The following is a 16326-nucleotide window of genomic DNA, read 5'->3' as shown; positions in this document are numbered from 1 at the left end:
CACTATTAAATTAATCTGTCCTTCGTTAAACAAATAGACAATTATGTGCAAAACTGTGAAAAAACTTTTATTTAGACTGGTAAGAGAATAAAAACAAATTTTTTGTTTCTTGCCTGGTTTTCTGCGCATTCGCATTTCTGCGTGTTTGTCGCTTCTTTGTAACAAAATGTAATTCACAAAAGTGGAGCAGACATACAAGGAAACGCATTCATGCCTTACCATTTTAAATAAAAAGCAGTGGATTATACAGTATATGAAACCACAATATAACGACATGCAAGATTATGTGTTGTAGATGAACAAACAGTGTAACTCAAGGTGAAATACTGTACATAACAATTGATTTTACCATTGTTTGTCCGATCACATTGTATTCAACTCTTTCATGTCACACGAATCATTACGTGGACTGATAGACGTTGGGCAAATCACTTCAACAAAGTCGGTACTTCATTTTTCTTTCAACTATTGTGCAATGATGCTTGTGGAACTGTGTGTATGCAGTGCCTTGAAAATATTGATAACCCTTAAAATTTTTCACATTTTGTGACCTTCCGATCATGAACTAGTGTATAGCACATAATTGACGCGTAATGAAACAAAGGTTGAAAATGTTCAGCAAATATAAATCTGAAAAGTTTGGCGAGCCTTCGTATTCAGTCCCCTGTACTCTGAAATGCAATCAAATGCTATCAATTGCCTTCATGATAGGGAAGTTGATCTGAGTTGATAGGAAGACAAATGGAAATGCAGGGCAATCCTGCAAGAAAAACTTTCAGCGGCTGCAAAAGACTTGAGATTGGTAAAGAGTTTTATTTTCCAGCAATAAAGTCAGAGCTGTAATGGAATGGTTAATCTCTAAGAATATTAATGTCAGTCAGTCCCAGTCAAAGTTCAGATTTAAATCCTGTTGAGCATCAATGGCAAGATTTGAAAATTGCTATTCACAGATGCTCTCCATCCAATCTTGCTGATCTTGAGCTATTTTGCAAAAAAGAATGGGCAAAAATGCCCATGTCTAGATGTGCAAAGCTGGTAGAGACAATCCCTTGTTTCTGCAGGAAAAAGCGCCTCGACAAAATATTGACACGGGAGATGGCGGCAACCACACATCCATGTGCACACAAGTACACACAGGCTTCAAAATTCAGGTTTCATTTTCTGCAATCCCTGCAGTTTTAAGTCTGTCACGTGAATAACACTGCTTAATGTTAAAAGTTAAAGTTAAAGTACAGTAAGATTGTCACACCCACCAAAGTGGGGCGGAATTCTTTCTCGGCATTTGACTCGTCCCCTGTGGGAGCAGTGAGCAGCAGCAGAAACCGCGCTCAGGAATCATTTGGTGATCTAACTCCCCCAATTCCAACCCTTAATGCTGAGTGTCAATCAGGGTGGTAAATAGGTCCCATTATTATAGTCATTATAGTATGACCCAGCCGGGGACTGAACCCACAACCTCCCAGCCTCAGGGCGGACACTCTACCACTAGGCCACTGAGCTGGTCATGAGCACTAACCCAGCCCTTGTAGGTTATGCAATAACAATCCTCAGAGCTGCCACGCGATTATTTTGCTACTCTACCAGTCACCGATAGTAGTCACAATGAGTCGACTAATTGGATCATATCGCACCAGTAAGCAACTTCTCTTATATAACCGTGATTAGATTACAGCCTGAATTATTGAAGGTATGTGCAAACTAAAAATAAAAGCAATTAACATGATGTTACATTCAACCTTTATTAAACTTTTTTTTTTAGCTTACCAGCATTCCTGACAAGACAGTCCTCCAATAAATATAACCACACACAAATTAAGACGAAGTGTTGCATATTTTCATTTAGCGACCTCTATCGGCCATGTTAAATAGTGCAGAAATTCAAAAGCAAGATTCGAAGACTAATGTTTATCTGACTGAGCTATTTGGTTAGTGATTGTTTTAGTGTTGACTATATGTTTTGTTAGTGTTGACTACATGCTTTCTAGCGATCTCCAACCTCACTGTGCCTTTTCCTTATCTCAACCATTAGTGTCGCTTGTAAAGACGTAACGTGTACTGTACAACCTCACTGAAACATCATCCTAACCCCAACCTTTAGTCTAATGGGGAATTGACATACGTGAACAGTATAAAAAACACTAAGATCATTACTGGCCCGTAAGCTCAGTAAGATAAACGTTTGCCTTCTGACCACATGACCCGGGTTTGATTCCCATGACTTTTTGTTGCTATTTAACATTGCTGACACATCATGGCTGATAGAGATCGCTAAACTACAATACGTAAGACTTGGTCGTATTTTGGTGCATGATAAAACGACCAATATGGTCGTTATTGTTGGAGGACTTGTTACTCCTGACATGTTTTTAAATGATGGTGTAACTAAATTGAAGGTGATACTGTGGCCTTAAATTTTTTTACTTTGAAGTGGTCAGTGCATTTTAAAATGTAGCCAAAAAGTATACGCTATGCATGGTTGCCCTATGATTACTATGTAAACAGAAAATCGGTCCGTATGGCAAAAGCAAAATGTTCACAAACGGGTTCTGACTGCAGCAAAAGAATACAGTATATTTTGTATTGTAATTGTTTTAGAGCTTGCATGGTTGAGGATCTAAATGTAGGGAAACAGTCAGGGAAGGCAGGTGTGGATGTGTTTACAAAACTTACTAAATTGTAAAAGGAAAACAAGGCACTGAAAAAAACAGATTTAAAAATTAAACACTCAGACTAAACTTAGACGGAGTTGGAAACACAACAACCAACAGATGCAAACGATCCAACAAAGACTGAACAGAAGCAGGAAACAAATGCTGCATTCGAGGACGGTCGGAAGTCGGATTTATCCCAGTTGGCTTTTCCTAGTTCCGGCCTGAAAGCATTTGAGGCGAAAGTAAATAACTAAAATGGCGGATAAAGATAAATTGCTTTTTGTTTTGGTCCACAAAACACATTTGGATCTCCAGAATAACTTGCCTTCGCCCCCTAATTTTGCTTCATTTATGTATTTACCTTATTTCATAAGCATTCCATACATTCAGAATTTCATGCAGAGAGATAGTGACAAACTGTCACAAATGTTGTGTTTACGTGAAGTTATGTTGAATGAAGAACACTATCTAGTTTTATACTCAAGTAAATTGTGTTGTCCCCATTCACTGTATGTGTTTCCATAGTGCCTTTCATTGGTCGAGTGAGCGGGTCGGCGAACAAAGAAGTCTCGCCGGCTTGCAGTGAGAGATCCAGCAATGGACGCCTATCTTGTCCACTGTCCTCACGACTTGTTGTCCAACAACTGATGTCGCAAGTTGTGGTGACAGTGGACAAGATAGGCGTCCATTGCTGGAGCTCTCACTGCAAGCCCGCGAGACTTCCTTGTTCGCCGACCCGCTCACTCTAGGCAGTTTGCAACAGCGGAGCCCAACCCAAGACACGCTTAGGACTGCTCCCTCATTTGAATAACATTTCAACCTGACAGAGCGTCTGCAGCATGAAATAAATAAATGTGAGAGCAGAGCGTTTATATTTGATTGATATTTAATTTGATTTATATATTTATTTTTGTATTTATTTAGACATTTTTTTTTCTCGTTTTATTTTTTTATTTTATTTTTGTTTATTAATTTAGGCATATACATATATATATATATATATATATATATATATATATATATATATATATATATATATATATATATATATATATATATAGTTTTTATTTCCATTTATATATATTTTTTATTTTTTTTTATTTTTGAATTATATTTTTAATATCCGTTTTTATTTGCACTTTTATTCAATTATTTATTTATTTAGTCATTTATGTATTTTCAATGTTGGCAGTTTTGGTCCTCCATACAAGGGGTTTTCCCATACACACTTACTGGTTTGAAGTCTACACTCTTCCCATTTTCCCAGAATGCAGCATAAATACATGCAAACTAACGAAACAATCCCTGTGTCCAAATTCACAAGGCTGGGTCCTTCGAAGGCTGAATTTGTCAGCTACATGACATCACTTCTGGCACGACTCAACAACCCGCTCAGACTTACACATGAATGGAGTGTCAGTGAATGCACAACCGATAAGCAGCATTGACAATCCATTCATATGTAAGTCCGTGTGTGCTGGTCAGTCGTGCCGGGAGTGACGTCATGCAGCCAACAAATTCGGCCTTCGGAGGACCCAGCCTTGCGAATTTGGACACAATTAAAAGGAAACACCTGGACAGGACAAGTGGCTGAGGGAGCTGATAGGTAGAAACAAAGAATGGGGGGATCCAAAACAGGTGGACACAAAACCATAATAAGACAGACATGAGGCAAGCCACAAGACACAACATGAAACAAAACTAAATTCATCCCAGAAAAAAACCCCACAAATCATGACACTAATGCGTGTAGCTGATTACAATAATAACTTAAATATGTTTGTCCTTTATCTAATATGGATTATTGATCATTTGTTTAATCATTGTTGTGACTCAAATTGACTGTAAACAAACTAGCTAGCGAACAAATTAATGTAGCCTTATTAATGCAAATGTAACACCACAAATAAAATAGTAAAATCAAACTAGCCTGGTGGTGTGAGCTGAGGCAAAGTTTGAAAGATAAAAAATCAAGCATAGTTTAATTTTTATGTGTTAGATTTAAAGACATAATAAAACAATTAATTCCTTTTTTATTGTCCATTGTTTACTGCAATTGGAAAGAAAAAAATTATTCACGGATTGCAGAGTTCAGACATTCAGCATTTTCATTATTTGAATAATAAATGTTATAGGACACACCTGGGCTACAAAACACAGCTCAGTCTCATGTCCCAATACTTTTTGCCCAAATGAAAACTGGAAGGATTCAAAGGATGTTATATCAGATGTTCAAATTCAGACGTAAATGCCTGCAAATTAATGCTGAACTGTTAAATCACTTGTTGCGTATTCATCTTTTTATGTAAAGTCCAAATTTGTTATCCTACAGCAAAAAACAAGAAATAAAGAAAATGAGCTCACTGTTCCGATACATAAAGGTAATAGCTGCACTAAGAGCTTGGATCATTACAGGGTGATGCTGGTAGCCTGGTTCGAGATGCAGCCTGTTTTCAGAGTCATAGCATCAGGGGTCGTGATGCACAATGATACGTTGCTTGCCAGGAAAACACTGCAAATTATTACATTGAATTTTTCAGTGAAGCCCAGCGCTTTTATTGGAAATAACTGGCACAGACCTAAAAAAAACCAACAACAAAAAAGAAGCTTTTGCTACCCTCAAAATAACAGAGCTATTCCAGGGGAAATGAATAAAAACATCCGTTCATTTTCTATACTGCTTCTGTTGTAATTTTGAATTGCTATTGCTACGTTTGGCCGAAAAATGAAACTGCAACACTCCCTTCTTCACGTACAAAATGCAGCCATGCCGTCCGCAGACAGAGGGCGGGAAATTCGAACCTAAATCCAGTCTGAAAACTATTGAATATTCACTGGGGTAATGAGATGATGATATAATCTAGCGAGTCAGCGCCATTTGTGTGTCTAGTTTATAGAGACTCAGGTGTGCTCCTGTTGTGTTTAAACCAATTTTATTTTGTTATTGATAATGTCATACTCAGCTTCCTCTAACGTTGTGTAAAGAAGACGTATGCGGAGGTCAACAGTCCTTGGAGCGGTACACGTTGAAACTTTGTTTGATTAATGGAATCGATTGGATTACATTATTTGCCGATGTCCGGACTTATGTATGCTCTGAGATAGGATGGCTCCAGCCCAAAACACGGGCAATCTTGTGTCTTCTGCACGACTACGTGCTGTTGTAAGGTCAAATTATGGTGTACTTTTAGTTTTTATTGGTTGCTATGTGCATTTTATATAAATCATTTGAGAATTAGAGGCGAAGAATGTTGAGTTATTTTGAGGCCAAGTTAGTAAAACGCCCTAGCAACAAGCAATAGCATGTTTACTACAACAACATTGTTGACTCATCACTTATTTTCATACACTTGACTACAATTTCAACTTATTTGCTGCTGGGAAAGGAAAATAAACACCTCGAGGAGGGTATTTGGAGAAATCTCAAAATCAAAACTTTTGACCACGTGATCTATTTTTAGCCAGAACGGAAAAAATATATCACAATCACATTATGCATCACAAAATGTATGTCAACAGTTTTACAATGCTACCTTAAACAAAATGGTCTGATCACACGTTTTGCTAGACTTTGTCGGTTGGAGATCGTTTCGATTTATCCTTGCAATGCATGTGTTTCTTTTCCGAACACTCCGTTCCTTTGTTCGTTCACATTTGACCTATTGCTACACCCATGAATGGTGCGTGTATACCATTGTGAAGCGGTTAGTGAAAAAAAATGAATAAATGAAAGTAACTTCATAGAAACATATGCTTCCGCGGCTTTTGCGTTGACTCACTGTCCCGCTAATGTTTGTTAGCCACACGTTGTGGGTCGCCGGGTCGATAGGCATGGTTCAGTGACGGCATGTGAATACTAGACAAGACATAAATGCTCAAATAAAAAGGCTATTATAAAGATATTTTTGGGCAAATTTCTACATTGAGCAGATTTAAGAAAGAAGGGAATGCTGAAAGGAAATAAGAAAAAACATGCAGATCAACAACCTCCAGGCTGTAGAAACTTTTTAGTTTACAGCCATTTAACTTTCATCTACACGCACGCACGCACACGTACACACACACACAACTAAGTTCTGGTTAAATTCCACTAACAGATTTATTCTCGAAAAACTCCAGCACTGTGGGTGACTGAGTACAATCTCAGTACCTTGTATGCGTGCATGTGTGTGTGTGTGGGGGGGTGTGTGTGTGTGTTTGTGTATAGTGTGGGGGGTTTTAACGGCAGCTGGCTGAAATGAGCCCTGAAATTGAGTGCAGGGAGAAAAAGAGAAGTATGAATTTTGAAGCAGGGTGAAGTTGGAGAGTGAACAAGCACAGCCGCCTCTTCTGCATAAATAGAGGTTAACAAAGCCAACCAAACACCAGATGAGAAAGTGATTTATGGGTATTAATAAATGACAAACATTTAGATTGTACATACATTTGGTCTACAATTCTACATGGGAATGCTCTTTACACAGTTTTAAAAACAATATTTTCAACTTATTTTTGCAACCAGAGATTTTAAGGAGCAATTTAAAACAGTGGATGCCGACCAGAGGAATGTGAGCACATTACAGGGGGTACGTGCAAACATTAAATCATTTATTTTCAAGATCATAAGTAAATATATATATATATATACACACACACACACACGCAGTATATATATATATATATATATCCCTCCATTTTCCCAACGGCTTAGTCCTCACAAGGGTCGCGGGGGGCGCTGGAGCCTATCCTAGCTGGCTTTGGGCAGTAGGCGGGGTACACCCTGAACTGTCCAGCTATATATACACATATACATATATATATATATATATATATACTGTGTGTGTATATATATATATATATATATATATATATGTTTTTTTAAATTACATTTACTTATTTATTAAGGAAACATATTGTTTATTTTATGTTTAATTTGAGTTGGGGGGGGACAATTCCTAATCATTAAAAGTTCTGCCAGAGGTGGGAGTTGAACTTTCTTCTGACAGTGGCCTCTGTTAGACATTCCCAGGAGACTATTACAATACGCCAGCTTCGGCGCCAACACATCACCAGGTAGTGACAAGTAGTGATCAGTTTACAGCTTCACCCCTCTTTTCACCTGCGTGTCCAATGCAAATTCGATGACACGACCACATGGTCGATCATCAATTTGCGGCATAGATTGATTGCTTTTCTTAAATAACAAAAAATAAAAACAATGTAACACTTTTTGGCGGTCTAGACCTCTCAGTGGAAACTCCCTTAAAGATCACACAGACAGCAGAAACAATATAAATGCAGAGTAGCTTGTAGAAAGTCAACATATTGATGGAAAAATAGGAGGTTATTTGTATAGTGTGTGTGTTTGTGTAGTTGTCTGTGTGCGGAGGTGGTGTGTGCAAGTGTGTGCATACGTGCATCTGTTCTGTATTCAGACATACTGCAGTGTTATGTTAACAATAATTCAGACTCTTTTCATGCTCTTCTTCTGTTTGTGTCTGTCTATTATTTTGCTTACTCATTCATTCCTGGCCGAGACACTTTACTTCCTACTCTGAGCCTTCTCGGCTGTCTGGCGGATTCGCCGAGCAGGAACAAATCCACCCTTCACACCCTGCAGTCCCCTCTCACAGTACCGTGAGGAGCTGTGTTAACACTCCTCACTCGTCAGAGGCGTCTAGCCTGTCCATTCTTGTTGTGTCCCATTATCAAGTTATATTTAGAAATTCAATTGTGTGTCCCTTTTACCTATGTCCTATTACCTCAAACACCTTCTCTCCCATATAACCTTTCACTTACTTTCTCTTCTTTTAATTTCTTGGTCTCTTCGTCTTTGTGCTTTGAGGTGTCACGTACAGATGAAATTAAGCAACATTTTCAAGTACTTTGATCCCAGTAGCAAATTGGATTTCAATCAGTTAATGATGCAGAAGAGATTTGCAGTCCCTGAGTTGTTTAATGTCAGTTTTATCTTTAGATGCTTCATTTGGTTTGTGTGTGCGTGTGTGTGTGTGTGTGTGTGTGTGTGTGTTTGCCTTTGTGTATTATGAGGACATGTCACCTGAATACACGCAACACTGCGAGGACATTTTGAATTATGAGGACACAGCCCATGTCCTCATAATTCATTCAATGCAGAAGTGCTTCTAGGGCTGTAGAAGGCTTAAATCCAAAGTTTTAGCCAATGTCCTTGTAAACCATAATTACATGAATTTGTGTATTTTTGTGTATTTGATGACGCCCCCTGTAGGAAGGTCCTCGTAATGCACCACTTCATGAATTATTCACACCAGTGTATATTTCACAGCATTTGATTGGCTGACCGTCACCTGTCCCCACAATTACGCACATGTCCCCATAATTCAGTTTTTTCTCAAAATGCTGTGTATTGTGAATGTTTGTCTGTAGACGCAGAGCCTTTTTTTTTTTTGCAGCCACCAATTCCTAAGTAGATCAATTAAATAATGAAATACACTATGACATTTAATTATATATTTCAGCATTTAATTCTTGCAGTGGTTGTTTATTTGAAAATATACAATGGTTAACAGCTGTTTATCACATCACTTTGAACAGCTGGAGGCAGAGACAGAGAAACTGTCAGTGCCGTATATTGATTCATCATTTAACATCCCACCCTGCCTTTACAATGTAACATCTTTCTGTACACCAGTGGCCAAATGTTTTGAGAATGACATTGATTTTCTAAAAATCTCCAGTGCTGACTTATTATTATTGTTTTTTTATGATGGCAATTTGCATGTACTCCAGAATGTTATAGTGATTAGATGAATTGCAAAGTCCCTATTTGCCATGAAAATTAAAGTAATTTCCTTTAGTGACCTTACAAACTTTAAGTGAAGAAGGCTTCAGGGCACCCAAGAAAATCCAGCAAATGCCAGGACTATCTCCCAAAGTTGATTCAGCTGCGGGATAAGGACATCACCACCAGTGTAGAGCTTGCTCAGGAATGGCAGTAAGCAGGTATGAGTGCATCTACACCCATGGTGAGGGAGTAAGACTTTTGGAGGATGGCCTGGTGTGACCAGTGAAAAGGGGATTCCATAAATACAGACCAAAATAAGAAAAAAAGAGTTGAAGTTATTTTCTCTGATTAACCCCCTTTCCAAATGTTTGGGGCATCCGGAAAAATGCTTGTCTGGAGAAGAAAAGGTGAGCGCTACCATCAGTCCTGCTTCATGCCAAAAGGAAAGCATCATGTGACCATTCATTTGCAGGGTTGCTTCTCAGCCAAGGAATTGGGCTCGCTCACAATTTTGCCAAAAAACACATGCATCCATTACTAAAGTATAGTACTAAAACATCCTCGGACAGCAACTGTATGACAGCAGCAAGGTTATTTTATTTACTAAGGCAAAAAAACATTTTCGTTAATGAAAAAAAAAACATTTTTAAAAAACTGAAACTGAAATCACATTTTATGATTACAAAATGATCTATAATTCTAGCAATAATATCCTTTGTTTTCGTCTGTGGTAATTCATTTAATATATGAGCCTTTGGGGTTCATTTTAAATGTGATCTATTTTTTTTTATTGACACTGTAAATCATAGAACAATAGCCACTCTTATCAACAGTTCATAATCCAACGACTGAACCAATTTGTTGATTTGAACGGGATTTATTATATTGCCCTGAGTACGGAAGTGACGTCATCTAGCAGCCCCGATAGAGAACCGCCCCCGGCTCTATTTACTTCACGAGATGTGATGGCGTGTAGCTGTGCTAATGAGGTAGGTTTGAAGCTCGAATTTTTCCTGTTGTTGTTGGTCGCTTGTGTACATTGCTCCCTCTTTCGCGAAAATGATTTATAATGCAAGTCCAGTGTAAGTGCAGCTAAGCTTACGTTAGCATACCTAACCATCTGTTGATTATGATGGATGCAGCTAATTATTTAGAATTGCTACGCTTCTGTTAGCGACGGTTAGCATAGCAGAGCTAACCGTCTGTTGAGTAAGATGAATGCTAATTGCAATTTTTAAGAGGAAAGCAATAACAGGCTGGTTTTTGATGTGAAAATATACAATGGCTTAGTATTACCAGTACAGTATAAATGAAGTATTGGTAAATTGCTGCATTTGTGTTTACTTAAATTTGTTCTTTCAATAGAAATATTTCAGTAAAGTCTGTTAGTGTTCATTACATTTAATTTATGCAAATATTTAGCAGAGCTGTGCTATCCACTGTATTTTATTTTCGTTGGCACATTTACTGCACAATGAAAGTCAACTTCAAGACATCTGCACCAAGTTACCTATCAAACTGATTGAAACTCATTTTTTTCTATAGCTTTAGATCATTATCTTCAGTGAGACATGTCAGTCATGAGGCCACAGAGGGCAAAAGTTAAACCCAAAGAAGAGGTAGCATACTTTTCATCCTTAGGTAAAGACAAGAATGGCTTCACCATAAAATATATTAATTAATTCAAAGGTGAGTATTGGTAAAATATTCTTTAGTATGGGTCTAGTTTTCATTATTGTTATAATGAAATATTTCTGTTGTATCCTTTTTTCTTTGTAAGGTCGAGGAGTGTTCAGTTCCTGCTCCTTTCAGAAGAGAGACTTTCCTACTGAATATCGAGGAGAAGTTCTAAGCAAACAGGAACGTGAAAACAGGCTGAGAGTGTATCATGATGCCCGGAAGGTTTTCATGTTTGAATTTCGCTACAATGGAAAAACACTATGGTATGTTTATATGGTGTGTTGTCACACTTAATTTTGTTTTTTTGGGGGGATATCGTGCAAGGTTTGACAAAACATAAAAGATTAATTAAAACTCAAAAGCAAAAGTACATTATTTTCTCAATATAATTTTTTTATTTTTTTATTTCATTTTTTACAATATTGTGACTTGTTTTTTTATTTTACTTTTACAGTTATCGTGAGTATCGCTAACCTCACAATATCATGTTAATTATCATATCGTGATTTCTTATGACATTTGGATATTGTGTCATACATGTGACATACTAGAATTACTGGTTGCACATTCATGATTACATGAAATTATATTATAGCAGTCTAGTCTTAGTAAGAATTTAATTGTATTGGTATTTTTCTATTCATCTGCCCCAGGTTTCCACTGAAGCACAACCTGATGAAGACACAGCTATCAGACTGCGCCAAAGTTGACCAGGTGACTAGATTTCTTTTTGAATGTTGTTGAAATCAGTTTTCCGAAGCAAGACATTAGTGGAGGGTGGAGATACTAGGGCTGCACAATATGTGGAAAATATCTTGCCGCACGAATGACTCATGCAATATGTGTATTGCAAAGACGTGCAACAAATGAATATTGGATTAATTGTATACTTTAGTCTGAGGCTAAGCAATATGGCCAAAAAATAAAATAAAAAGTATTTTAAACCAACCATCCAGCATTCTGCCACCACTTGTGCAAAATTACAACTCACAATAACATCTGGATGTAACAGAACATAACAACAGCTTTTAATAATCCAGAAGACAAAATACATTTCACGATTTAGCAAATTTTCAACGATTCAATTTAAATTTAATTTATTCAATTAATTTGATTTATTGCCAGGCCCTACTTGAGTCTGAATTTGACCAATCAGAGACAACATTAATTGCGCATCGCCATACAAGAGAATTGTATCGAGGAGCATTACTAACAAAAAATAACTTATTTGGATAAGACTAGATCACAATGAGCATGATTATTTTTCTGCACGTACGTGTATTTCTTTAATTAGATTATATAGATATATATATTAGGTCCATGTTCAATGTCAAAATAATCTCCATCACTGTATAAAACACCCATGTCGCATGTTTTGTCAATACTGTGCAGACCTCACAGGTGCATAGTCTTCACAATGTCGTAGTTGTGAATAACTGACACTCTGAGGACAGTGTATTTACACACTGCGAATGTAAAATAAGTTTTCAGGGGTTTGGAGTTACACATACAGTCCTCATAATTCATACTCTGGTATGGACACTCTGAGGACTGTGTATTTTCTATTAATTGTTTCATTGTGAAAAATAGACGTCACCAATTTACACAAACCACTAGTGCTGACGGATTATTTATTTTTCAAATAGCAAATAAAATGTATTTGCATTCACAATACTTTAACCTATTCATTGTTCTTTATGTACTGTAACTGTGTAAATGCACAGGTACAGTCGTGTTACTAAGAATTTAATTTTATATGTATTTTTCTCTTCATGTGTACCAGGTTTCAAATGAAGCACAACCTGAAGACATAGCTAAAGATGTAGCTGTCACAGACCAAGTTGACCAGGTGACTAGATTTGTTTTTGAATGTTGATGTTGAAATACATTTTTCAGAAGCAAGACGTAGCACAATATATAAAAAAATATTTTGTCGCACGAATGGCTCATGCATATACTGTATGTATGTATACAGTATATGTGTATTGCAAAGACATGCAACAAATGAATATTGGATTGTATACTTTAGTCTGACTTTGACCAATCAGAGACTACCTTAATTGCGCATCGCCATACAAGAGAACCGTATTGAGGGGCATTACTAACAAAAAATAACTTATTTGTATAAGACTAGATCACAATAAGCATGCTTATTTTTCCGCATTAACGTGTATTTCTTTCTTTGGATTATAAAGATTTCTCTATTTCTCTATCTTTATCTCTATATCTATCTATCTATATCTATATATCTGTCTCTCTATGTCTCTCTCTCTCTATATACAGTATATATATATCTATACATCTATATCTGTATGCATGTGTGTGTGTGTATATATATATATATATATATATATATATGTATATATATACATACATATATATATATATATATATATATATATGTATATATATACATACATATATATATATATATAGATATGTATGTATATATACATACATATATATATATATATATAGATATATACTGTATATATAGAGTGTGTATGTATACAGTATATGTATAGATCTTTTTTTTAGGTCCGTGTTAAATGTTTAATCTCCATCACTGTATAAAACACCCATGTCGCATGTTTTGTCAATACTGTGTAACCCTTGCAGATACATAGTCCTCACAATGTCGTAGTTGTGAATAACTGACACTCTGAGGACAGTGTATTTACACACTGCGAATGTAAAATAAGTTTTCAGGGGTTTGGAGTTACACATACAGTCCTCATAATTCATACTCTGGTATGGACACTCTGAGGACTGTGTGTTTTCTATTAATTGTTTCATTGTGAAAAATAGACGTCACCAATTTACACAAACCACTAGTGCTGACGGATTATTTATTTTTCAAATAGCAAATAAAATGTGTTTGCATTCACAATACTTTAACCTATTCATTGTTCTTTATGTACTGTAACTGTGTAAATGCACAGGTGGTCGTGTTACTAAGAATTGAATTTTATATGTATTTTTCTCTTCATGTGTACCAGGTTTCAACTGAAGCACAACCTGAAGACATAGCTGAAGACGTAGCTGTCACAGACCAAGTTGACCAGGTGACGAGATTTATTTTTGAATGTTGATGTTGAAATCCATTTTTCAGAAGCAAGATGTTGCACAATTTATAAAAAAAAATATCTTGTCGCACGGATGGCTCATGCAATATGTGTATTGCAAAGACATGCAACAAATGAATATTGGATTGTATACTTTAGTCTGATTTTGACCAATCAGAGACTACCTTAATTGCGCATCGCCATACAAGAGAATTGTATTGAGGAGCATTACTAACAAAATATAACATTTGGATAAGACTAGATCACAATGAGCATGCTTATTTTTCCGCATTAACGTGCATTTCTTTCTTTGGATTATAAAGATCTCTATCTCTATCTTTATCTCTATATCTATCTATCTATATCTATATATCTGTCTCTCTATGTCTCTCTCTCTCTATATACAGTATATATATCTATACATCTATATCTGTATGCATGTGTGTGTGTATGTATGTATGTGTATATATATATATATATATATATATATATAGATATATATAGATATATATATATATATATATATATATAGATATATATATATATATATATATATATATATATATATATATATATACTGTATATATAGAGTATGTATGTATGTATATATGTATGTGTATATATACAGTATATGTATAGATCTTTTTTTTAGGTCCGTGTTAAATGTTTAATCTCCATCACTGTATAAAACACCCATGTCGCATGTTTTGTCAATACTGTGCAGCCATCACAGGTGCATAGTCCTCACAATGTCGTAGTTGTGAATAACTGACACTCTGAGGACAGTGTATTTACACACTGCGAATGTAAAATAAGTTTTCAGGGGTTTGGAGTTACACATGCAGTCCTCATAATTCATACTCTGGTATGGACACTCTGAGGACTGTGTATTTTCTATTGATTGTTTCATTGTGAAAAATAGACGTCACCAATTTACACAAACCACTAGTGCTGACGGATTATTTATTTTTGAAATGGCAAATAAAATGTGTTTGCATTCACAATACTTTAACCTATTCATTGTTCTTTATGTACTGTAACTGTGTAAATGCACAGGTACAGTCGTGTTACTAAGAATTTAATTTTATATGTATTTTTCTCTTCATGTGTACCAGGTTTCAACTGAAGCACAACCTGAAGACATAGCTAAAGACATAGCTGTCACAGACCAAGTTGACCAGGTGACAAGATTTCTTTTTGAATGTTGATGTTGAAATACATTTTTCAGAAACAAGACGTTGCACAATTTATAAAAAAAAAAAAAGATCTTGTTGCACGAATGGCTCATGCAATAGGTGAATTGCAAAGACATGCAACAAATGAATATTGGATTGTATACTTTAGTCTGATTTTGACCAATCAGAGACTACCTTAATTGCACATCACCATACGAGAACCGTATCGAGGGGCATTACTAACAAAAAATAACTTAATTGGATAAGATTAGATCACAATGAGCATGCTTATTTTTCCGCATTAACGTGTATTTTTTTTTCATTGGATTATAAAAATATATAGATATAGATAGATCTTTTTTTTTAGGTCCATGTCGAAATAATCTCCATCACTGTATAAAACACCCATGTCGCATGTTTTGTCAATACTGTGCAGCCCTCGCAGGTGCATAGTCCTCACAATGTCGTAGTTGTGAATAACTGACACTCTGAGGACAGTGTATTTACACACTGCGAATGTAAAATAAGTTTTCAGGGCTTGGAGTTACACATACAGTCCTCATAATTCATACTCTGGTCAGGTATGGACACTCTGAGGACTGTGTATTTTCTATTAATTGTTTCATTGTGAAAAATAGACATCACCAATTTACACTAACCGTTAGTGCTGACGGATTATTTATTTTTGAAATGGCAAATAAAATGTATTTGCATTCACAATACTTTAACCTATTCATTGTTCTTTATGTACTGTAACTGTGTAAATGCACAGGTACAGTCGTGTTACTAAGAATTTAATTTTATATGTATTTTTCTCTTCATGTGTACCAGGTTTCAAATGAAGCACAACCTGAAGACATAGCTAAAGATGTAGCTGTCACAGACCAAGTTGACCAGGTGACTAGATTTGTTTTTGAATGTTGATGTTGAAATACATTTTTCAGAAGCAAGACGTAGCACAATATATAAAAAAATATTTTGTCGCACGAATGGCTCATGCATATACTGTA

General features: G+C 36.0%; 1 protein-coding gene and 1 long non-coding RNA gene across 3 annotated transcripts in view; both read left to right on the top strand.

The window, feature by feature from the left end:
* Window positions 1-16326, top strand: part of dcc (DCC netrin 1 receptor) — a 350617-nt gene that overhangs the window by 160904 nt on the left and 173387 nt on the right. The gene's annotated exons all lie outside the window — the stretch shown is intronic.
* On the top strand, window positions 8719-12927 carry LOC147162287 (uncharacterized). Its single transcript, XR_015097303.1, has 4 exons — window positions 8719-11085; window positions 11177-11339; window positions 11730-11790; window positions 12860-12927. It is a non-coding gene; the product is annotated as an uncharacterized LOC147162287 (long non-coding RNA).

This window comes from Leptonotus elevatus, chromosome 15, assembly GCF_054856555.1.
Source record: "Leptonotus elevatus isolate MCC_2025b chromosome 15, RoL_Lele_1.0, whole genome shotgun sequence".
NCBI lineage: Eukaryota > Metazoa > Chordata > Actinopteri > Syngnathiformes > Syngnathidae > Leptonotus > Leptonotus elevatus.
The sequence above is the reverse complement of the archived record's forward strand: the minus strand, read 5'-3'. Positions and strand labels throughout refer to the sequence as shown.